The sequence below is a fragment of the Hypanus sabinus genome, chromosome 3, assembly GCF_030144855.1.
Source record: "Hypanus sabinus isolate sHypSab1 chromosome 3, sHypSab1.hap1, whole genome shotgun sequence".
NCBI classification, from domain to species: Eukaryota; Metazoa; Chordata; class Chondrichthyes; order Myliobatiformes; family Dasyatidae; genus Hypanus; species Hypanus sabinus.
This window is the reverse complement of record NC_082708.1, coordinates 113,157,801-113,183,597: the sequence shown is the minus strand read 5'-3', so window position 1 is coordinate 113,183,597 and position 25,797 is coordinate 113,157,801. Positions and strand designations below refer to the sequence as shown.

General features: G+C 40.8%; 1 long non-coding RNA gene across 3 annotated transcripts in view; it reads left to right on the top strand.

Annotated features, from left to right (window-relative positions):
- The first annotated feature begins 288 nt into the window (after positions 1-288).
- Positions 289-25,797, top strand: part of LOC132391582 (uncharacterized) — a 63,254-nt gene continuing 37,745 nt past the window's right edge. Inside the window, exons 1-2 of one of the 3 annotated variants that reach the window (XR_009511271.1) lie at positions 289-321; positions 8,594-8,689. This is a non-coding gene — a long non-coding RNA (uncharacterized LOC132391582). Of the gene's footprint in view, positions 322-1,124; positions 1,271-2,202; positions 2,298-8,593; positions 8,690-25,797 lie in introns of those variants that run through there. The other 2 variants (XR_009511270.1, XR_009511272.1) reach the window with 2 other exon arrangements.

Below are 25,797 nucleotides of genomic sequence, written 5' to 3'. Positions count from 1 at the left end.
ACTGAAAGCGTTGTTAATTTTTTATTGTTACATTTTTGTTGAAGAAGTATAAAACATTGTGTTTGGAGAGTGAGATTATCTGGACCATCCTGGACTCTCTGTCTCTCCTGGTGGTTCGTTATGTGATTAAAGATTTTTGTATGTCCCAGTTACCACTTCTGTGTGGCTCAGTTTTAGTCAGTTACAACATACTCACTTCATGAAAATCACACAATTTCTTCTTGAGTGCTTCAATTATAGATTAAATTTCACCAATCATTAGCTATACCATTGTCTCCAGCTGAAGATATGCATGTCCGACTGGACCATGTTTCTACACGGGTAAGTATTTGGTAACATTGCTGTTTTGAACACCCACAGAGTAAAGGTTGGTAGCCTTTCAAAGTGCAAGGGGCAGTTTGGTAGACCCTAATTCTGAACAGACCCAACAATTGTAATGTGAGTACTGAATAGCCATCATTGGATGAGTTTCTGCATTGCTGGTAGGATGACTTTCAGTCTGCCTAACGTAACAGGCATTTGAAACAGAATAGCAATTGATGGAAGAATCGTCTGGTCTGTGTACACCAACTACATTCTGTCTTTATAAAACAGACACTGGATTGAGTTCCTTTAGTTCTGTTATAATTATTTTATTAACATACATCTTATTTGGCTATGCCTTTGTCTGTTAGGGATGGGAGAGTTTGACATTAATCTACATCCCACATTAAAAATGAAACTGTTAAGATTACATTCATCTTTTACATGATTTAGCAGCAGAATGCATGGAAACAATTGAAATATTACATGCTCAGACCATTATCCAGCACAATAGCTGCAAGGCCCTTGCCCAGTGTTGATCAGTCCAGACTCTGGAGTGTTACAAATTAAACGTGTTTGGGAATTAAAAGATTCCTTTAAGAATATATTTTGTAACATTTGACATCTAGAAGAGGAAATGCTAAATGAAATAGTGAAGTCATCTGGAACCAGACCTGAATCAGAATCAAAGTTTTCATTAAGCTGGCATGTGTACTCTTTTCTGTCTATCAGAATAGCCTCATGTACCGTTTAGAAGAAAATGTTCTGAACCAATGTCCAAAGGTGATTGATTTATTCGCCCGGTTGTATGGTTAGTGGCAAAACAAGCTGCTCACTGCTAACCTCCTATAACACAACTGCAGCTAGTTGCAATGAAGAATTCTCAAAGACAAGAAACAAAGAAGTAAAGAGGAACATTTGAAACTATTTTAAACATTTTACAGAGAACAAAATTAATAACTGAAATGTAAGTAAGCTTATGATATGAATATTTATGATTTGGGAACAGTAGTAAGTAACTTGAACCCTCAAATTTACATGGTGAACCTGTAGAATTCGTTACCACAAGCAGCTGTGGAGGCCAGGTCATATTTAAGGAAGAGGTTGATAGATTCTTGATTAGTCTGAGCATGAGGTTATAAGGGGAAAAGGATTGGGGCTGAGAGAGAAAAAGGATCAGCCATGATGAAATGGAAGACCAGACTTGATGGGCCAAGTGGTCTAATTCTGCTGCTACATATTATGGTCTTAAGATCACAGACCTAATTTAACAACTTAAATTGTTAAACTTTCACCTTTTTGTTTTTCAAGCATTTATCTACTTTTATCTTAAAAGTATTCAAAGGTTGTTTTTTCAACCACTTGATGAAGAGATTTAAAAAGCTCACACTTAGAGACATAGAGACGAGGGACTATGATGTCTGTCACAGGCTGAAGCGATTTGGTTTGGATTTTTACACAGACAGAGAGAGAGCGACCTTCAGTTGAAAGAGAGAGACAGAGAGAAGAGACTGGATAGGCAAACTGAAACTTCAGTTTGTCACTGTGATGGTTTGGAACTCTGTTAAGCCCAAAAGATTGGCTTAAACATCAGCATACAGTACACAACAAATGTGTGATAGTGACTTTGTATAATCCATAGGAGTGGATTCTTGAGGGCCCAGTTGTGCAGCCCTTGCCTGGGTGTGTTGTGTGGTAACTATTGGAAGATTATAGTCCTGTGACAGATCACTTTTGGTGATAATTTGTACATGGATTTGGAACGACATGGTGGACAAGATCTATGGCGACTGTTATCTCATTTTACCAGTGTGGAACCTGTGGAATACTTCGTACTTACCTTTTCTCTCCATTACAACGTGGATTACAAATATCTCTCTCCCATCATTTATTCCATAGATGACTGGACTTCCCTATTTTACCATCTCAGGACTTGTTCCCCAAGCTTGATAGTTTGGGAGTTAGTTTTATACACATGTATACACCTAATACAGGTAACTTATGTTTATCATATTTGAGTTACTATATTATGTATTAACTAATAAAGATAATGGTTTTATCATTAAAACCAGACCCTATGTGTAATCTATTGCTGCTGGTTCATTTCTCGTCCGCAACATGAGCAAATTTGGAGCTTATTGATTGATTATTGATCCTATTGGCTACTTCTCTTTTGATTTACTTGGCTGTGGAAATCAGCAGCAATGGATTTTGGGGCATTTCTGGAAGCGCCAACCCCTGAGGCATTAGAGAAGGCCAAAAAGGATGAATTGATGGCCATTGCTAATAAGCTGAATCTTACTGAGATAAAGTGGGCTATGAGGAAGCCGGAGATTCAGTGGAAAATAGTTGAGCACTATATATCTACGCAGGTGTTTGATGAGGAGGTGTTAAAGAGGTTTCCTGTGAGTAAAGAGGAGATCCAGTTATGACTAGAACAAATGAAGCTTGATATATTTAAATTAGAGGCTGAGGAAAAAGAGAGACAGAGGCAGTTTGAGCCAGAGAAGCAGACAAACAGACAGAAGAAGCAGAAAGACAGGGGTGGTTTAAAATGGATAAGTTAAGGCTCGAAAGAGAAGTTGCGGGCTCTAAGGAGCTGGTCATACCATTTATTGCCAGCCAAGAAGTTAAATTGGTCCCTCTATTTGATGAGACTAAAGTTGATAAATACTTCCAGCATTTTGAGAAGGTTGCTCAGAGCCTAAAGTGACCAAAAGAAAGCTGGTCTGTTTTGTTACAGAGTGCAATTAAGGGTAAGGCTCAACAAGCTTACTCTGCCTTATCAATTGGAGATGCAGTTAACTATGAAACAGTGAAAAGGACTGCACTTAAAGCCTATGAATTGGTTCCAGAAGCCTATAGGCAAAGGTTTAGAAATTTGACGAAATTTGTGAACCAGACTTATGTGGAATTTGCTTATGAGAAGTTTGTGTGTTTTGGCAACTGGTGCACATCTAAAAATGTGAATGATAATTTTAACAGCCTGAAAGAGTTGGTTTTAGTTGAAGAATTTAAGAGGTGCATCCCTAATGACATAAAGGCATATTTAGATGAAAAGGATGTTGCCACTTTGCAGGAGCCTGCTAGATTAGCAGATCAGTTCTCTTTAATCCACAAGGTTAAGTTTACCCCAAGTAGGACCTTCCAAAAGAGTAGCACGGATAGTCACGGTAAGCCAGAAATTAAAGCTGGGACTAGTGACAAAGGTAAGCAGTTGAAGGAGAAACTGTCTAGTCCTACTTGTCACCATTGTGAGAGAACTGGTCATGTTATGGCTAATTGTTCTGTCCTGAAAACGAGGTGGTCCCAGATGCTTGTATTCAGCATTGTGAAACACCTATAAACCCATAGCGGTCTGCACATTCTGATGAGGCTCAGTTAAGGACTGAGAGATCTGACTGAGTTAGGAAGTGATTCAATCATTTTATGTCAGATGGGTTTGTGTCAGCAAAGAAAGGGTCAACCCTGGTACCAGTGAAAATCCTTCGAGATGCTGGGGCTTCTAAGTCACTTATATTGGACAGTGTTCTGAAGTTTAGTGATGAGACTGACACTGGTGAGGTAAATCTTACTAAAGGCACTGGGGCCAGCATTGTTTCTGTGCCATTGTACAAGGTTACTTTACAGTTAGGGTTGGTTTTGGGACCTGTTAAGATAGGACTATGCTCCAGTTTACTGGTGGGAGATGTCACGTTGTTGTTAGGGAATGACCTAGCAGATGGTAAAGGTGTTCCGGCAGTGCAGCTGACCACTAACCCAACCATTGAGGACCCACAGATGGATTCTACCATTTATCCCTCCTGTGCAGTAACTCGAAGTATGGCTAAGAAGTCAGCCATTGCAGATAGTTCTGTGCAGCATGGTTCTGCTACCCATGATAGCCAAAGTCACGATTCCGATTTTGATGACTTGTCAGGGTCTTTTCTGCCTTCATTGTTTCACCAGGATCCAAGTATTAAATCTGACGATAAAGATTTCTCTCTGTGTAGGAAGGAGTTCATAGCAGAACAGAACTGAGACCCTGAGATTGAAGCTTTAAAAGGAAAAGCTCTCTCAGGTGATGGGATTGAGAAAGTGCCATTTGGATATTATATCAAAGATGGAGTGTTAATGAGGAAGTGGAGACCACCTGAGATACCTGCAAGTGAGGAGTGGGCAATTGTTCACCAAGCTATAGTTCCTAAAGTCTAGAGGAATGAGATTTTAACTGCTCCCAATGTATTTGAATATTTCTCATAATAGAGAAAACAATACAGTACTTGGTTCTACAGATACAGTTTCAATAGGTTTCAAAAGGTACGTTTAATGTCAGAGAAATGCATACAATATACTGTACATCCTGGAATTCAATTTCTTCACAGACATCTATGAAAACAGAGAAGTGCCCCAAAGAATGAATGACAGTTCAAATGTTAGAACCCCAAAGCCCCCCCAACTTCCCCTCCCATGCACAAGAAGTCTCTCTCTCTCTCTCTCTCTCTCTCTCTCTCTCTCTCTCTCTCTCTCTCTCTCCTTCCCTCCCTCCCTTTCCCCCCAAAAAATGTTAAAAGAGGTGTGCTGTTTCACAGCGAGAGGGGAGACATAACAAACAACTCATTGATTTATGATGTTAAGAGTTTATTGCATTACTTTTTCCAAGCTCTGCGCCCAGAGAGTCGGCACCAAAAAGGCACAACACTCCAGTCACGCAAGCCCCAGCAGCTAGCCAGCTGCTCCCAATGTCCCGTGTTCTCCCGCGATGCTTCTGTTAGCACGCCCCCAAAGCCATGAAAACCCAGAACCCTGAAGGCACACTCGGCTTCCAGGCCACGTCCATGGGATTTCAAAATGCGGCCGGTCGTGAAGCCCCGACAGTGAGTCCCATTCTTGCAAAGAATCGAAGTCAGAGTGTAACTCCAGGTCAGGGTCTTCAAAAGAACCTTGAAAAGGAAAAAAATGAGACAACAAAGATAGAAATAAAGATGTTTCACTATTGCCTTACGTAACCAAAGCATTACCTCCTTACTTTAGTATTCAATTCCTTTTGCAATAAACAATAACATTCTGTTAGCTTGCCTAATCACTTGCTTTACCCACATACAAGACTTCAGAAAATCATACACGCTGCATCTCAGAGTTCTACAGTTTCTCACTGTTTGGATTACATGTTTCTCCTGTCAAAATGAAAAATTTTAGTTTTCCATGTTACATTCCATTCACTACATCTTTGCTCACACATATAACCTATCACATGAATCATATCTTGTACCTAATAAAGTGGCTACAGAGTGTATGTACATTCCTGGTCTTCTGCTGCTTTAACCTGTCCGCTTCAAGGTTTGATGTCATTCAGAAATGCTCTTCTGCACACCACTGTTGTAATGAGTTACTGTTGCCTTCCTGCCATTTTGAATCAGTCTGGCCATTTTCCTCTGACCTCTCTTCTCTTATTAACAAGACATTTTCACCCACAGAACTGTCACACTTTAGATGTTTTTGTTTTGTTTTTTTTTTTTTGCATCATTCTCCGTAAACTCTAGAGAGAATTGTGTGTAAAATTCCCAGAAGATCAGCAGTTTCTGAGAGACCCAAACCACCTCGCCTGGCACCATCAATCAATCCATGGTCAAAGTCACTTAGATCACATTTCTTCCCCATTCTAATGTTCGGTCTGAACAGCAATGAACCTCATAACCATGTCTGCGTGTTTCTATGCTTTGAGTTGCTGCCATGTGATTGGCTGATTAGATATTTACATTAATTTGCAGGCGTGCAGGTGTATCTAATAAAATGGCCACTGAGTGCCCATCCTATGTAGATTTCTTATATTCATTTCACAATGGAGAACATAGAACAAAGGGGCACAGGTACAGGTCCCCACAATGTTGTGCTGAGCTAATACCACTTAATCATTTCTATCTTCATGTGGTATATATCAGTCCATTCTCCGCATATTCATGTACTTATCTAAGTGTATCTATCTCCACCACCAATCCTAGCAGTGTAGTCCAGGCAACCGCCACCCGTGATACAAAAAACCTGGCTTGCATATTGACTTTGAATATTCCTCCTCTCTCATTAAATGCAATTCATTTAATATTAGACACATTGACTCAAGGGAAAGATACTGGCTCTCTACTCAGTATTTTAACCTATCTACTATTCAATAATAGAGCACTATTTTACGTTACTCTATATGACTCTCATATTTTATAAACTTCTATTAGGTTTTCTTTCAGCCTCTGCCACTCCAGAGAAAACAACTCAGATTTGTGCAACATCTCCGTACAACACATGCTCTCTGATCCAGAAGGCATCCTGGTATACGTTTTCTGGACCTTCTCAATTAGTCTCCACATCTTTCTGGTAATGATGCAACCAGAACTGAATGCAACTTACCTTCCAACCTCTCTTCGTGTCAACAGTAAATTCAACAACCATACGTTCAGGATTTTTATCAAAGTCATTTATATCAATTGTTAAAAGTCAGGCTCCAGCACTGATCCCTGTGGCACAGAACACGTTATATCTTGCCAACCAGAGAGAAAAACATTTATGCCTGCTCTCTGTTTCTTGTTAGCCAGCCAGCCTTCTATTAATGGCCATATGTTGTGTTTTTAAAATTTATTTATTGCAATATAGAGTGGAATGGGTCCTTCTGGGACTTTGAGCCATGGTGCCCAGCAATCCCCCGATTTAATCCTAGCCTAATTATGGGAAAATTTGCAATGACTAATTAACCTGCCAACCAGTAGGTCTTTGGACTGTGGGAGGAAACTGGAGCACCCAGAGGAAACCCACGCAGTCAGGGGAGAACTCCTTACAGGCAGCAGTGGGAATTGAACCCCAGCTTGCCTGCACTGTAAAGCGTTATGATAACCACTACACTGCTGTGAGCTTACGGTGAGAGAGAATAAACTTAGACAGTATTACAGATAGCACACACAAAGTGCTGGAGGAACTCAGCAGGTCAGGCCTCATAGATGGAAATGAATAAATATTGATTTCCTTAGATGCTGCCTGTTCTGCTGAGTTCCATCAGCATTTTGCGTGCATTGCTCCTGACTCCCAGCATCTGTAGGATTTCTTGTGTTTATAGTATTAATTATAGCAAAACTGGCCGGTTCTGGCAGGCATCTTGTTGGAAGATGGAGTATTCAGTATTGATTCTGAAAGGCTGGCGTGTGCCTATTCAGAAAATAAGATACTGTTCCTCATGTTTGCGTAGTAAAGTTCATGAGAGCACATAGAGAAAGATCAGACTGGAATGAAATAGAGAATTCAAGTAGTAGGCAACAAGAAGTTGAGCATCGCTCCTATGGTCTAAATGCCAGTGTTCTGCAATGCAACCACGCAGTCTGCATTTGGCTTCTCTGGTGCAGAGACTACATTGCAAACACCAAACACTGTACACTTGGTTAGCAGAAGTGCAACATTTAGAAGGGCTTTTGGTTCCTGAATGATGGGAAGGGAGGAGATAAACAGACTGGTGTTGCAAATCATTGGCCATGTTTGAGAAGAGAAGATACAGAAGGAGTTTCAGAGATTTTATGAGCACCAAAATCCTCTTCATCCTCCTCCCCAAGTCATTGAACAGATGCTTCCCCAATCATAGTTTGGATTCTATCTATTCTATTCTATGTCTGCACCATGATACAAACCAATGGATCAGCAAAAAAAACATCATTTGCAGTGAAGGTGCTACATCAAGCAATGCTGAATCATTGCTCCAACATTTTTCATTGTCTTTCTTCGAGCCTCAACTCCAACGTTTCCACACAGTCATAAAGATATATAGCACAGAAGCCAGCTTTTCCATCCAACAACCCCGCAGACCATCAAATACTTATTCACACTAATTCTACGTTAATCTCTTTTTATTTATTTGACCCACCTTCGGACCAAACTCCCACAGGTTCTACCGGAATCGCCAATTCATTTACCAAACTGCAGTTTTTTGGGATGTGGGAGAAAATTGTAGCACAAGAAACCCAGGTGGTCACAGGGAGAACAGATAGCCTAACATAAAGAGCACCCACAGTCAGCATTGAACCCAGGTCCCTGATGATCTGAAACAGCAGCTCTACTAGCTGTGCTGCTATGCCCATGATTGCCTTAAGTGGCAAAGGAGCATTTGGGATAGTGTTGAGAATGTTAAGGCTAGTCCTCAGGAGACAGAAACTTAATCTAAGAACAATCAGAAGCACACCACAGAACAAATTACTGACCTGCCTGCCTATTTGGGCACTTCCTGCTGCATCGAGTGAAAAGCCTGTGGTTCTTACATTGAACTCTTTATGCACCTCAGAACTTACAAAACCAAAGTGGAAGCAAGCCATCTTGATCCCATAGGACCGCCTAAGAAGAAGATTAACACTGTGGTATCTGTCTGCATCACCTTCAGGTAATCTGATGATATTTCTTATTGATTGCCCACTGAGTTAGGATGCTGTTTCCATTTTATTCCATTCTGCACTTTTCCCTGTCATTAATTCCGAACTTTTCTTTTAAGCTAATTTGTTGTCACATCCCTTGCAGAAATTTTCATCAGCTCAGTGGTTTATATATATATTTTAAAGCTGTCTGTGCTCTCGCTGGAATTGAAGTGTGCAAGAGGAATTTCAATGAGTGAACATGTACATTCACTGTCAAGGACAGGATGAGTGAGGGGGAGGGGAGACGAGGAGCGACTGTGATTGTGCTTGAGCTCGCCCAGACATTCGTTCCCATGCTTATATGCCAAGAGTCACCTAAATGTATGTCCATTCCCATGCACGTGCAGTTGAGGCATGCCAGAGGCAAGTGGAGATAGGACCAAGAGTAGTCCTGATGTCTGGTTAATCTAAACACTGGGCCAAATTGGAAAGGTCAGATACGGGCCAAATCATGGTCGGGGGGGGGGGGGGGCGGAGTTCAGGCCCTCAAGCTGTCCAAGAGCGAGGAACAATCCGATGATTGGAAGATTTAAGCACTGGACCAGATTGGAAAGGTCAGGACTGGAAGCAAGGAGGGGTTGGTTCTGCCCAGTTCTGCTTGCTGCTCCACAAACTTCACTCAGCTTTGTGCTAAACTGAGGCTGCAGCCTACTCCTGCTGCAGTAATGTCTGGCTTCATGTCCGTGGTCCTGCAGCATTTACTGGGCTCTGTGATGAACCGAGGCTGTGGCCTACTTGGTCTTTCATTAAACTTCAGTTCTGAATACTATTTGCTTACTTTTATTGTATGCAAACTGAATTTTTGTATAAATCGTATGCACGGAATTTCTCCCCTCTCTGCACATTGAGTGTTTGACAGTCTATTCTTTTGGGGTTTCTCTGGCTGCCTGTAAGGAGATGAATCTCAAGGTTTTATGATGTGTACATACTTTGATAATAAATGTACTTTGAACTTTGATATTTATGAAGCATAATCCAGGGCCCTCTGTCCACTGAACCAAGACAGTGCATGATTAAGCCTAGGCCACAGCCTGTTCGCAATGGCTCTCTGCTGTTAAAATAAGTCACGCACAGGCAACTTCCCATTCCCAAGTATGAAATTTGGGACGTGAAGTGTGAGGGATCTCCTGGATATTTCCCAGCAGTGACAGAACAGGACATGGATGTTTCCATATTCCAAGACCTTTGATTCACAACAGGCAGCTCAAAGAACAAATTAACTGCTGGAAGAGCGAAGTGGAAGAGAAACAGAATTCACAGGATGGGTTTTGTTGGGAAGAATGAGCTTCTGTGTCATCTTAGTGACTTCCTCATGGATAGTTTGTGGGTCTCACTATCTCAGAGGACCTGTCCTGGACCCATTGTATAAATATAATTGCGCGACAGTGCCTCTACTTCCTCAGGAGTCCGCGGAGATTTGATGTGTCATCAAAAACCTTGGCAAGCTTCTATAGATGTGTGGTGGAAAGTGTGCTGACTGGCTGCATTATGGCCTGGTAATGGAACAGCAATGACTTTGAGCAGAAAATCCTAGTGGATTCAGCCCAGTATATCATGGGTAAAACCCACCCAACCATTGAGCGCATCTACATGAAACTTTGTCATAAGAAAGCAGCATCTTTAGTCAAAGATCCTCACCACCCAGGCCATGCTCTTTTCTCAATGCTCCCATCAGGTAGAAGGTGCAAGTGGCTCAGGTCTCACACCAACAGGTTTAAGAACAGTTACTACCCATCAACCATCAGGCTCTTGAACAAAAGGGGATAACTACATTAACTTAAGGACTCTTTTATCTTGTTATTTCATTCTCATTATTTATTGCTATTTGTTTATATCTGCATTTACACAGTTTCTCGTCCAATGATCCTGTTTACAGTTACAGATTTGCTAAGAATGCCCACAGAGAAAAAGAATCTCAGGGTTATATGTGGTGACATGTATGTGCTCTGATAATAAATGTTACTTTGACTTTGGCTTTTACTCTGGCAGAGTGAAGTCGATGTTTCAGGTTGAAACCAGAGTCCTGATGAAGGGTCTCAGCCTGGAACATCGACTTTACTCTTTTCCATAGATGCTCCCTGGCATTTTGTTTGTGCTGATTGGATTTCCAGCATCTGCAGATTTTCTCTTGCTTGTGAATGATAGAAAAGCGGAGGTTGTGCAGGAAGGAACAGTTAGATTGATCCTGGAGTGGGCTGAAAAGTAGGGCTGAAGGGCCTGTACTGTCACCTAGTGTTCTATGTTCTATATGATAATACCAACAAAACCTGTTTTCTGATAAAATTCTTGGAGCATGGTATTGTTCTAATCTATTGTTCTTGTTCTAACCTGTTCAACTAGACAGATAAGCTATGGTCTTCCTAACAAAATACTCTGGCAGCTTTTAGAGTATGTTGTTGTAAGAGGAAAGTTGCCCACATCACCCATGCCAACACTTGCACTGGTGGCTTTTGGAATGGCAATCACTCTTGGAGCTTTGTTAGCTCCAACTGTCTGGTCTCATATTAACGCGAGCAGAACTGTAGACTCAAGGGTAATCTCAAACAAGGGGGACTAATTAAGAGGTCAGTCATTTGAAACCAAGGTACAAAGACATACATGCGGGCCTGGTGGTGTAGTGTCATCAGCACTGGACTTCGAGGCGAATGGTCCTGAGTTCAAATCTGGCTGCCTCCTTGCACGTTTCCCATCTGTGCTGCATTGAGTGGCACAGCCTCATAAAAAAACAGTCAAGTACTATGGAAATCTCAGACATGCCGCCTGATGCACCACAAGGTGTGGAAAGGAACAGCAGCAAAGGCATACATGGAAGTTCTCCCAGAAGATAATTTCAAATTCAATTGTTTCCCATTTACATCAAATTATCTTATCCACCTTTGCTCCCACACCTGACCGTAAAAAGCTAAAATAAATGTCAACTAAGAATTAACCTCTGAACTAGAAAATATCACAGTTATAGCTCGAAAATCTGTCAAAGAGGAACTTTGATTGCAACTGCATAGCTTCAATATAACCATGACCAACTTCAAGAAGAAAGACAAGTTCCAAAATGGAAACTACAAAGGAGTCTGTCTGCTGTCTGCCACAGGGAAGTCGCCTCTAAAACCTTTTTCCTCAAAGGTTTTACTCAAAGGCCCCTTACTATAGTTGAACAGCTGCTTGCTGAAATGGAGTGTGGATATGTTGTTCAGGAAGACACATTGGCTGTACTGTTCAGCATATGACAACTGAGAGGCACAATGGCACAGCGAAAAGAGCATCTGTTTCATAGCTCCAGCAAACCAGGTTCGATCCCAACCTGGGTGGCTATGTCTGCATAGCTTGCACATTCTCCCAGTGACTGGACAGTTTTCTCTCACATCTCATGCTCAATGTAAATTGGTAGGTTTAATTGGCTGCTGTACAGTTTGTAGGTGGTACGGGGATTAATGGAGATGTAGGATAAAAAAAAAAGGGAATAATAGCAAAGATATTGCAGACTGTAAGTTTAAAAGTTTACTTTCTATCATAATTTCAACAAGATAGGAAACGTCAGTCATTCAGTCACTCCCAATAGAAAGGGAGAGAAAGAAGACTGAAGAGTTGAGAATGTTGGCATTGTAGTGACTGTCCTATGTACTTAAAAGATAATGAGATGAAAAATCAGTCAATGTTTTCCTTTCCAATCAGTAACCTTATTTGGAGAAGTGTGTACAGCAAGAAATAGGCCAAGGAATGGATCATGGCTGGCTGCCTTTAACCATCCTCCGAATGCCGACTGCCAAGGTTTATATACGGCTGATATATCCACATCTGTGAGTGATGAAAACATAATCCAAATTTAATGCAGCATCTTTGAGAGCAGAGATGAGAAAAAAGCTAGTGGATAAAAAAAAACATAAAGACGAAAAGACTGCTAAAGTATAGATTCAAATTTTCTAACGTGACATCTTAAGGTGACAATATATAAATAATAAAACTCTTAAAATTATTTTAAAATAATGTGGTTCATATCGTTTTTAATGGTGCATATTATAATCATTTTTGCAACCTGAGAAAAAGATCATTTTTTGACAAGCCATGCAATTCTTGTGTAGCTGTACAATAAATCAAGTTACTTAGAACATTATACATTTGGATTAAATTGTGATATGACTGTTCAGTTATATTGGTTTAGCTTATTAGATTTGTTTTCTCTCTAATCTAATTACTATTGTCCTGAAGCAATCAGTGTTTTAAAGAAATTCTCCATTAAATCATTTTGAATTCATTATCAGTTTTTTGCAATATATGACATTTAAAAATAAAAAATGAATTCTGAACTTAACCATGAAAGGTACTTCAAAAGTGTTTTTTTTTTGTTGCAAACAAGCAGTTCATGCATGGATGCTTACAATTACTTCCTCGCTGACTCTCTCAACATTCTAACTAATTTTTCAATGTATAAGATTTTGAATCCTGTAAGGTGCTACTGAATTAGAGGTTAGTCCACACTTTCAAAATAAACAACTTAAGGTATGAAAAAAAGCAAAGTACCAACAGTGAGTTAGCAGCAGTAGTTCAATTTTTGGAAAAAAATGCAGTTGAACAAATGGGCTTTGCTTCACACTTGAAGAGCAGAATTTCATATAAATCCATTGGTTGGTGTAGTATCCCCAATCGACAGCAGGCAGATGTCCTTTCTTAATGAGTGTTGACAGGACATCTTTCTGCACTTAATGGTAGTGTTTCCTCCCAATGTAAGTGGAAAAGTTTGGGCATACGCAGAATATTAACTGATCGATGTCTTATTCTAATAAATATTTCAGAAGCAGAATCAGAAGCCAGTTGCATTCTGTTATTCACAGAACTGCAAAATGAATAGATTAATTTTCATAGAATGGAAACAATTAATAAATTAAAAAGCATCAAAGCTTAAGTTTTGGCAAGGTACAACCACTGTCCCTCCCCTTCCTTCTCTTGGGCTGCTACCTATCATCAGAAGGCAATTTCCCTATGTTTATATCCAATATCCCATCATAGCAACAAGGGTAGCAGATTCAGCCTGTTCTGTTGTTTAATTAGGCCATCCCCAAGCCCAAATTCATCAAGCTGTCATTATTCCATTTCCCTTAATGCCTGAAGTTAACAAAATTCTGACATATGTTTAACAAGCTATAACTTTGATATTCTTACAAACATGAGAATTTCAGATTTCCCTGACCTTTCGAATAAAATATATCTCCTGACTTCACTGCAAAATGGCAGAGCTCCAACCTTGATAATCAACCAACATGTTTTCAACACCACAAACCAACAAAAAGCCTGGAAGAATATTTGATAAGACTGAAATTAGTGTTGCAAAAATACATATCAACATAAAGGTTAACTGGGAATCAGACAGAGGGGAAGGCAAACCGTGAACATAATCCCTTCCCTTGGGAGTATCAGGATCAATACTGTCATTTGCTATTATTATCACCGTTATCATCACACTCTTTGTAAAATCCTAGAAGAATGCTGAGGAATTGAGAAGCACTGTACTTGATTTCATGATATTTTCATTTACTACTTAACCATCTTCCAGGTAAATTTCAAAGCAGACTCCAATCTTAATGTCTTTTTAATGTAAATATTTTGTAAGTAGGGACATTAAGGACACATTCCCCAAATAGTTTGATGGATAAAAGCACTGGTAGAGTAAACCTCTCTGGTTTAAAGAACCTGGCTGCAAGATATCTTCTAAATTCAGACTAAATATTGATTGGATTAAGACCATCACAGCATTGCGTGGCTCTGCAAGAGAACGAGGAGATGGGATTCCTCTTTTGATTGAATGATCATGCATTTCTAAAGCTTAGAAATTCACTTGTGGAACACTGACAAACTGTCGTGTAATTGACAATTGGTTTAACTTGGAAAAGCGCAAAATCGTATTCATTTCCAGGCCACTTAGTACCCATCGGCTATTTCTTGATCTAATGCCGGAATTTATATTAATGGCAGAAACATGATTCCAGTGTAAGATACCCCCAAGTGATGTCAATGATTGCACAATGTCTGGTTTTGATTTCAGCATGATTTGCAACCATTCTGATCTAAAAGAAAGAGTTTTTGTTCGCTCACAAAACATCAGCTAATATCAGCTTTGTGCCACTGAAATCATCCTATTTAAGGATCCAGTTCTCAAATGATGTTGTTTGCCAAGCTGTGGCCTGGCACTCTGCAGTTTCCATGCCTCCTCTATGCACTCTGAACGTAAATGGGGTTTAGTTACATCTAACGCACCTCAGTGGAAGACATAGACTGCAGGTTTTAGAGATTTTGCAGACACATACAGGAACTGCATGGGTGGAAGCATGGGACATCTTTATTCATCCAGAGTCTCATAATTATTGCTAGACTTCTCTAAGCAGCAGGCTAAATTGCAAACTTAATTAGACTGTGTGATCACAACATGCAATTGAAAGGTGGGAGTGGGGACAGGAGAAAGTCACACAACATTTTTGTCCAAAGAGAGGTTATTTTTATATTTCCCTGTGTAGGAAACAATCAGATTCTGACAGTTGAGACAGCTTTTGGACTACCAGACTGGAAGCTGTTACTTTGGAAAAGGGTGACAATTTATAGGAAGTGATGGTGAGGAATAGTAAAACATTTCTACTACAAAATTTCTAAGTTAGTTGCAGTCATGAGTATAATTGCTTGCAAATGCAAAAGCCTGGATCTATAGGTTTAGCACTGGAGCAATAAGTAGTAGCAGTGTTCCTGGAAGAATACCTATAACCTCCTTGTAGATGGCTCCAGTAAAGACCTGGAGTGTGCTCTTTTAGAGTGAAACCAAGGAAGAGAGAAAATGCATTGGTTTTCAGAGGCAGCTCTCAAGGTCTTGATGAAGTTAAACATAGAAAACATACAGCACAATGCAGGCCCTTTGGCCCACAAAGCTGTGCTGAACAGGTCCCTACCCTAGAACTACCTAGGCTTTACCCATAGCCCTCTGTTATTCGAAACTCTATGTAACCACCCAGGAGTCTCTTAAAAGACCCTATCATTTCTGACTCCACCACTGCCGCCGGCAGCCCATTCCACGCACTCACCACTCTCTGCGTAATAAACTTACCCCTGACATCACCTCTGTACCTATTTCCAAGCACCTTAAAACTGTGCCCTCTCATGTTAGCTATTTCAGCCCTGGGGAAAAGCCTCTGACTATCCACGTGATCAATTCTTCTCATTATCTTGTACACCTCTCATCCTCCATCATTCCAAGGAGAAAAGGCCGAGTTCACTCAACCTATTCTCATAAGGCATGCTCACCAATCCAGGCAACATCCTTGTAAATCTCCTCTGCACCCTTTCTATGGTTTCCACGTCCTTTCTGTAGTGAGGCAACCAGAACTGAGCACAGTACTCCAAGTGGGGTCCGACCAGGGTCCTATATAGCTGTAACATTACCTCTTGGCTCTTAACCTCAATCCCACGAATGACGAAGGCCAATGCACAGTATTGCAAAAAATTAACAATTTAAATGAAGTGTAAAGGCAAGATACCATTACATTAATACATAGCTCAACACCCAGTTATATACTGACATTGAATTACTGCAGATGAATCTCATTGGTGCACTGTGCAGTTAACTATAGACCAGGTGAGCACTTTGCATATACATGTACAAATGCATTGTGTCTGTGTGTGTGTGGTTTGAGGGAGAGAGGAAGGGGGAGGTGGGTGCATGGAAGAATCTGCTCCTGCCTGGTCCATGTTTGATTCGGATTTGACCATCCAACAACGTGCAGCATGTGATGTCATAGCTGTTGCAGCCTTCCCTGCTTCTTTGAAGGCCACAACAGCTACCATTACATGCTGCATATTGAATGGTCAAGAAAACTGTGATTACATCATCACTGTCCATGTCAAGGGACAGAGTTCCACAACAGATGTACAGAGAGCTGCCAACAATGGTTTTGGACAGGAGAGACAGATTGAAAAACTGTAGGTACTAGAAATGTGAAATAAAATAGAAAAGTTAGTCAGCATCTGTGAAAAGAGAAACAGAGATGAGGGCCCCTCATGAGAAATGGGAAAGAGAGGGAAAAACAGTTTGAAGTCATGGGGAAGGTGAGAGGCAGATTAAGCAGGGAAAAAAGACAATATTTCTGCTAGAGTGAAGCCAGGCTTGCCATGAAATAAGCTGAAAATGAATTCATCCAGTGGATCACTGATGAAGGCAGTTTGAAACAAAAAGATTTTATACAAAGAAACATAAAAGTTGTTAAATGGGGTTATAAACAAATACTTGTCTACCGTCCTCATCTCTTAGCTATTATGTTACATAGTACCAATTCTCTCCCTCATACTGCTCTCATTAAACTGACTGAACAAATTATAGCTTTTACAGTTTATTACAATACAGCCCTACACTCACATTATCAGATATCTTTCCTTTTCTGATTCATGCACCCTCTAGCAAAACTTAAATGAGTTTTCTCTTTCTCAGCACTAAAAAGGAGTCTTTAACTATTTAGGTATCTGTTTCTACAAATAATCCTGAACTTCTTGCTGCAGTTTCTATTTTTACTTGAGAAGAACCTGTCTTTGCAGAGTACATCAGATGTTCAGCTCTTGTCTTCCAGCAGATGGAGTGAGTGAGCAAGTGCCAAAGTCAAAGACTAGTGTATTTAATATTTCAGTAATATTGTAAATATAATGTTTGATTAAACATTCTTTGTTTACAGAATCCAGTATGGGTTATAGGTTTTACCTACCATGGAAGATTTTTGTGATCATTTTGGTAGTGTTATACATTTCACCTCTGACCAATGTCAATCAGACTTTAGATCCGTGGTTCCCAACCTTTTTTTGGCCATGCCCCACCTAAACACCTCTAAAATCCTGATGCCCCCTGTGGTGATATATAATTCTTATTATTCAAAAAGTGAACTCCTATTCACCTGGAGGAAGCCTAGAAGACCATTAACTTGTTTTAATCAAGCTTCCAAAGAACATGGCATTCATGAAAGAGAAAAATAAAAGAACCAAAGGACTGTTAAAGTTCTGAGGAAGAAATTACTAAGAAATTGTAAAAAAAACATTAAGTGATATTAAAATAATAATAATAATAATAAATAAATAAAACAATGCCAATTCGACAGATACACCATTTAAAAGAGATGATGCAATGTACACACCTTCACACCACCAAGAACGGAAAGCTACTGCAAAAAGCAGCATTGGCGCAACCTCGTACGAGTTTCTTCCGCCTTTGGACTTGTTCGTTCGTTCCTTCCTACATCAGTCAATTCAGTAATTTAATTATGAAAGCCATTTGATGGTTGTAATGATGGTGATACACTATATATACAGTACATACGCAATTACACATGTACATACACACAAGTATTTTTATGTATGCATGCTGTATATACACATATGTATTAACTCGCACACACACTCATACCCACACAGACTTACCAGAAAAAATTCACTGTTAATAACTCATTCTCGAATTGCCCCCCTTAAAAATCAAATTACCCCCCTGTGGGGCGTACACCCCACGTTAGGAACCACTGCTTTAGATGATCTGAGAAATGGGATCAACATGCACAAAACAGTGTACCCTAATGCCTTCACCATCGTTTTGGTGGATTTTAACCAGACCAGTCTGAAAAAAATCACTAAACAATTGTCATTAACAGATCACTTGCAATACCAGAGGAAACAACACACTGGACCATTGTTACACCACAGTCAAGAATGCCGACCGTGCTATTCCACACCCTCACTTCAGGAAGTCTGATCACCTAACTGTACTTCTACCCCCTGAGTATAGGCAGAGACTGAAGACTGCAGCACCAGCAGTGAGGATCAAGAAGGTATGGACAAGGGCAGGACAGGAGCGCCTACAGGACTGCTTTGAATCAGTGGACTGGACTGTATTCAGAGATTCATCTTTGAACCGGGATGAGTTTGCTGCAGTTGTTACTGACTTCATTAAAACCTGTGTGGATGAGTGTGTGCCTATAAAGTCTTACTGTACATTCCCAAACCAAAAGCTGTGGATGAACCAGAAGGTACATCATCTGCTGAAGGCTAGGTATGTGGCATTCAAGTCTGGTGACTCAGGTCTGTACCAGAAAACCAGGTATAACTTGTGGACAGCTATTTCAAGGGTGAAGTGACAACTTTGAATGAGGTTGGAGGCGACATCGGATGTATGACAACTCTAGCGGGGTTTGCAAGACATTACTTCCTACAAAGCAAATCCCAGAAGCAAGAATGGCAGCGATGCTTCACTACCAGATGAACTCAATGCCTCCTATGCACGCTTTGAAAGGGAAAATATAACTACAGCTGTGAAGATCCCTGCTGCACCCAGTGGCCCTGTGATCTCTGTCTCAGAGGCTATCTTTAAAATTAGGCTGTCTTTAAAGACATTGAACCCTGGCAATGTGGAAGGTCCTGATGGAGTACCTGGTTAGGCTCTGAAAACCTATGCCAACCAACTGGAGGGATTATTCAAGAACATTTTCAACCACTTACTGCTGCGGGCAGAAGTTCCTACTTGCTTCAAAAATGCAGCAGTTAACCCAGTGCCTAAGAAGAATAATGTGAGCTGCCTTAATGACTATCGCCTGATAGCACTCACATCGACAGTGATGAAACGCTTTGAGAGGCTGGTCATGACTAGACTGAACTCCTGCCTCAGCAAGGACTGGACCCACTGCAATTTGGCTATTGCCACAATAGGTCAATGGCAAATGTAATCTCAATGGCTCTTCGCATGGCCTTAGACCACTTGGACAATATAAATACCTATGTCAGGATGCTGTTCATCGACTACAGGTGGAGCTTTTGGTGATGTTTAACACCACCATTCCCACAATCCTGATTGAGAAGTTGCAGAACCTGGGCCCCTGTACCTCCCTCTGTAATTGGATTCTCAACTTCCTAACTAGAGGACCACAGTCTGTGTAGGTTGGTGATAATATCTCATCCTCACTGACTATCTACACTGGTGCACCTCAGGGGAGTGTGCTTAGCCCACTGCTCTACTCCCTCTATATCCATCACTGTTTGGCTAGGCATAGCTCAAATAGAATCTATAAATTTGCCGATGATACAGCTATTGTCGGTATCATTGGTAGAATCTCAGATGGAGACGAAAGGGTGTACAGGAGTGAGATATGCCAACTAGCGGAGTAGTGTCACAGCAACACTTCCATTCAAAGTCAGTAAGACAAAAAAGCTGATTGTGGAATTCAGGAAGGGTAAGATGAAGGAACACATACCAATTCTTATAGAGGAATCAAAAATGAAGAGAGTGAATGGTTTCAAGTTCCTGGGTGTCAAATTTTCTGAGGATCTAACCTGATCCCAACATTATCGATGCAGCTACAAAGAAGGCAAGACAACAACTATACTTCATTAGGTGTTGCAGTGTCTAAAAGAGCACAAATCTGCATGTTGTTGATGAAAAATCTGATAATGGTGGGAGTGACAGAGAACCTGGTAGCCTTGAATTACGAAGTGAAAACTAGCAATAGAGAGTTGATATGGCTTAGACCAAAAGTGAACGGCAAATTAAATAAAACGGGATTGGACACTGGTTTGGCTGTTTCAGTCGTTCCACAAAATGAATTTGAATGACATTTCAAAGACACTGAACTGAAGTCTGCAGATTTCCACCTAAGAACTTAGACTGGAGAAAAGAAAATTCCTGTGGGAATGAGATTTGCATCAGTGAAATATAACAACCAGGAAGCGACATTGGGCTTGTAAATGGTAAAGACAGGAGGGCCAGCATAACGGGACGGTGATTGGCTGAGATAACCACAACTTGATTGGAGATCCATCCACCATTTGCATGCCACATCTCCTGCAATAGTGTCAACTGAAAGCAAATTAAGAAAGATACTGGATGATGTCACAGCAGTGTTCAAGGATGGTATTGGAAAACTCAAATATATCATGGATAAAATAGTGTTAACTGAAAATGCCACACTCAAGCTTTACAGCTCGAACCCATCTGGTTCTTTATACCATCCATGATACAGTAAGCAGTGAGCTAGATCATATGGAGGTTGAAGGAATTCTTTCCAAGGTTGAGTGGAGCTCATGGGCAATGTCAGTGGTCCAATTTGCAAAGAAGAATGGGTCTGCCAGGATCTGTGGTGATTTCAAGGTCACCATCAACCCTGTACTGAAAGTAGATCAAAAAGTAGATCAATACCCTCTGCCCAGAATAAAGGATATCTTTGCAAACCTTTTCACTAAGCTGAGGCCTACCTACAGAAAGAGATGGAAGAAGAGTCCAAAGTGTTTCTGACAATAAACACTCACAAAGGGCTTTATCACTATAATAGACTTGTTTCTGGAATAGCATCTGCACTGGCTTTCTGGAAGAAAGCTATGGATCAGGTACGGCATGACAGCCCAGTTACTCAGTGTAACCTGGATAACATCATTGTTACTGGTGAGGATGGCAAGGGTCATCTCTCAAATCTCAAGGTAGTGTTAAAAAGAAGATTATGGGCTCAAGGCACAAAGTGACAATCATAAATTTGCCAAAGTACGCTGCAAAAATTCAAGCAGTGGTGGATGCTACAAGACCAAAGGATGTACCATGGTTGTGGAACTTCTTAGGATTTATCACTTACTATAAGAGGTTTTTGCCAAACCTGGCTACTGTGCTCCGCCTTCTGTACTCATTACTACTGAATGGGAAGAAATAGCAGTGGACAAAGCAGTGTGAGGTGGCTTTCCTAAAGGCAAAGGAAATGGTGACGTCAGACATCATACTCAACAATATGATTCACATCGTCAGGTGAAGCTTGACAGTGAAGCCTCCCTCATGGTAAAGGTACAGTCATGACATGATACAAGTGATTGATGTAAATGTCCCACAGCATTTGTATTATGTTCCCTTAATTCTGAAGAGAAAAATTATGCACAGATTGACAGAGACACTTTGACTCTGGTTTGAGGTGCAAAACATCTTAAACAGGCAAGTATCCTGACCTCTGCAAGGGACTGGCAGCTGTTGGCGGACCTTGAAAGGCAGCTGAGATTCCCCAACCATATCGCAGCCACCATCCTGTAACCAGATATTGTCCTTGTGTCTGAGTCTATGAAGCAGGTGGTGATGCTGGAGCTGACAGTCCCATGGGAAGATCGCTTGGAATAGGCCTTTGAAGGGAAGCTATCAAAGTATGCAGGACTGGACAGCAACTGCCAGCAGGCTGGGTGGAGAGCGAGTTGTCTCCCAGTGGAAGTTGGTTGTACAGAATTCACAGCCTGTTCCTTAGCCAGAGCCTTCAGCAATTTGGACATCAAGGGAGAGAGGAAGAGGAGAGCCATCCACAGTACCACCGATGTGGCAGGGTGGTCCTCAAGGTGGCTGTGGCTCAAGAGAGCGGAGCCTTGAGTCATGTGTAGCTAGCCACCTGGCCACAAGCTGGGGTCTGATCAGCCCCGGCTGGGTCACCTGGAGAAGGGTGTATGATGTTGAAAGAACCAAAACACCTGATGATTCTAGGAACATCATTGATGATGTGTCCAGAAGCATCAGTAGATGTATGCATACAGCTATGGGAGAGAGTTTATCCCTGCTGCTGATCATCAACCACTACTGTCCACTTTCAATCCACAAAATGTGCTTCACTAACAGCGGCAGAATGAATGCAGAGATGGTCTTTTTCTTGGAGGGCAATTGGAAGATCGAATGCAAGATGACAAATAATCATGGAAGTGCAGATGGATTGCCCATTTATCCTTGGAAAAGGAAGTACATGAAAAATTTACAAAGGAGTTACTTTGTTTTGTTTGTATGCTTATTACCACATCTCCGGGACACTTGAATATTTGGATCTGACCTATCCAACACGTTACAATGCTCAGTAGTGATCAGTGATCTAAGTCAGGGTGGTGTGTGACCAGGTGAATCTACAGATGGTGATGTTTCTCAAAAGTAAGAATTGGGAACCAATTGAATAATAGTTGGAACCAGAACCAAATAGGGAGGTGATGGGTGGTTGCTGTAGTGAGAGTGACCAATGTGTGTGTGTCATAGGTTGGTGCAAGTAGGAGAGGGTGGGAAACGAACATTGGGTCTGGTGGTGAAGGTTTCAGCAAAGGGATCAAATTGGGAAGAGCAAAAGTGGCTCAGAGGGGTCTGAGAAGGCCGAAACAACCCACCAAGTAGAGGTGTCCTGGAGATGTGGTATCTAAAGCAGGAAAGTTTGATATTCATGCATTGGGTTGCAGACTACCTAGCTGCTGTTCCTTTAGCTTACCTGGGGCCTCAGCTTAAGAGTAAAGAAGGCCAAGAGTACACACGTCAGGGTGGGAATGGGAAGCAGAATTGAAATGGTATCCATTGGCATTGACATTGTATTAATGTTGTATCCTGTGTCCTTCCAAAATTATCGAATTTATGCATTGCACCCCGCTCTCAAATTCACCTGGACATTTCTGTTACTTCTCTCATTTTATTAGATCTGTCTCAGAAGACAAACTACCTCTGTGACTCCAGTAACATTCTGATAAACTGCTGATGGCAATCACTGATCTCTTACAAACTCTAGAATATAGAGGATGCAGCAAATGAACGCCTCAGCCATATAATTTAGAAATCTTTCTGATTAATCGAGAGAATCAACGTGGCACTCCGTTTGAGGCCAACATTGTTCTTTTCAGTAATATTCAGAATCAGAATCAGAATCAGGTTTATTATCACCAACATGTGACATGAAATTTGTTAACTTAGCAGCAGCAACAGCTCAATGGAATACATAATCTAGCAAAGAGAGAAAAATAAATAAATAAAATAAAACATAATAATAAATAAACAAGTAAATTAATTATGTGTATTGAATAGATTTTTAAAAATATGCAAGAAACAGAAAGAGTGTATATTAAAAAAAACTGAGATAGAGTCCAAAGCTTCAATGTCCATTTAGGAATCGAGCAGCAGAGGGGAAGAAGCTGTTCCTGAATTACTGAGTGTGGGCCTTGAGGCTTCTGTACCTCCTACCTGATAGTAACAGTGAGAAAATGGCATGCCCTGGATGCTGGAGGTCCTTAATAATGGATGCTGCCTTTCTGAGACACCACTCCCTAAAGATGTCCTGGGTACTTTGTAGCCTAGTGCCCAAGATGGAGCTGACTAGATTTTCAACCTTCTGCAGCTTGTTTTGGTCCTGTGCAGTAGGACAGTCTAACATCGACCTCTGAAACAAAGATCACAGGGCCACTGGGTGCAGCAGGGATCTTCACAGCTGTAGTTGTGTTCTCCCTTTCAAAGCAGGCATAGAAGACATTGAGTTCATCTGGTAGTGAAGCATCGCTGCCATTCACTGACCTCTAAGATTTCAACTGAGATTCATGAACCACGGCAACAAAAAATATTCCTCCTCATCCAGTTGGCAACCATATTCATTTTGTTGGGGCTAAAAGGATTGTGTGATAGATAAATGTCTCCATATAAACTTATTTGTCAGCCTTGAAATGTTTTTCGCCTTCACTATCTATTTCTATGTTTCTCTCACTTGTTGCATCTTTGAGTCTTTCCTTTCATTCTCCAATTTCTGTACCTCCATCTCAAAGATTAGGTTGATGAAAAGAGATTACTGATGAAAGTTCATTCACCTGAAACAGTAAACCTGTTTCTCCCTCCACAGAATGCTGCCTGGCCTTTTAAGTATGTGCACCCTTTCCTGTTTTAATTCTACATTTACAGCAAATAAAATCTTGATATCTGCTTGGATAGCAGAAACTTATTGATATAATGTCCTGCCAGTGACCTCAGACAAAATGTATGCTGTACGAATATAATGCTTTCTGCTCTTGAACACTCTGAGTTTAAATGAGTAGCTCATGTGGCTACATTAGTACACTGGGCAGTGGTGAATGTTGGAGTCTAGTTTTATCATTGAGCTCAGTCACTCTGGCCTTCTCTGACAATGCAATGGCACGAAACTGCAGTTGGACAGCTCAGCACATCACACAAACCAGCAGCACCTCCGCCCCCTCCCACTATCAACTCTGTCTATACTATACAGCGCAGCAGTCAGCATAATCAAGGATGGTACTCATCCCAGAAATTCTCTTTTCTTCCCCAAGGCAGAAGATACAAAAGCCTGAAAGGAGGCATCATCTGGATCGAGGATAAATGATACCCCACTGTAATAAATCCACTGAACGGATTACTTCTATGATAAGATGGACTCTTGATCTCACAATCTATCTTTTCATGGCCTTGCAACTTATTGTCTGTCTGCACTGCACATTCTCTGTAATTGTTAGACTTCATTCTGCATTGCTTTTGTTTTCCCTTTACCACCTCAATACAGTGTTGTAATGAAATTATCTTTATGAATGGCATGAAAATATGCCTCAGTACTTGCAACAGTAAAAAAAAAACAGTTCACCAATGGGGAATGATAGAGAGCTGTAAAATGAGAATTTTAAAAGATGTAAGATGTTGTGCCAACAAGGGAAGCCTTGGTATCATAGCAATAAACAGCTGTTCTGACCTTGAACGCTACATGCAGCACAGTGCTGATTGTGTTGCAAGACCTGATCCTTCCAGAATAAGAATCAGAATCAGATTTTTTGTCACCAGTATGTGACGTGAAATCTGTTAACTTAGCAGCAGCAGCAGCTCAATGCAATACATAATATAGAAAAAAAATGAGAAATGAAATAAAAATAATAGTAATAATAAATAAATAAATCAATCAATTACAGTATACATATATTGAATAAATTTTTAAAAAGTGTTAAAAACAGGAATACTATATATTTTTAAAAAGTGAGGTAGTGTCCAGGGGTTCAATTTAGGCATTGGATGGCAGAAGGGAATGAAGATATTCCTGAATTGCTGAGCATGTGCCTTCAGGCTTCTGTAACTCCTACCTGATGGTAACATTAAGAAAAGGGCATGCCCTAGGTGCTGGAGGTCCTTAATAATGGACGCTGCCTTTCTGAGACACCGCTCCCTGACGATGTCCTGGGTACGTTGTAGGCTAGAACCCAAGATGGAGCTGACTAGATTTACAACCTTCTGCAGCTTCTTTCTGTCCTGTGCAGTAGCCCCTCCATACCAGACAGTGATGCA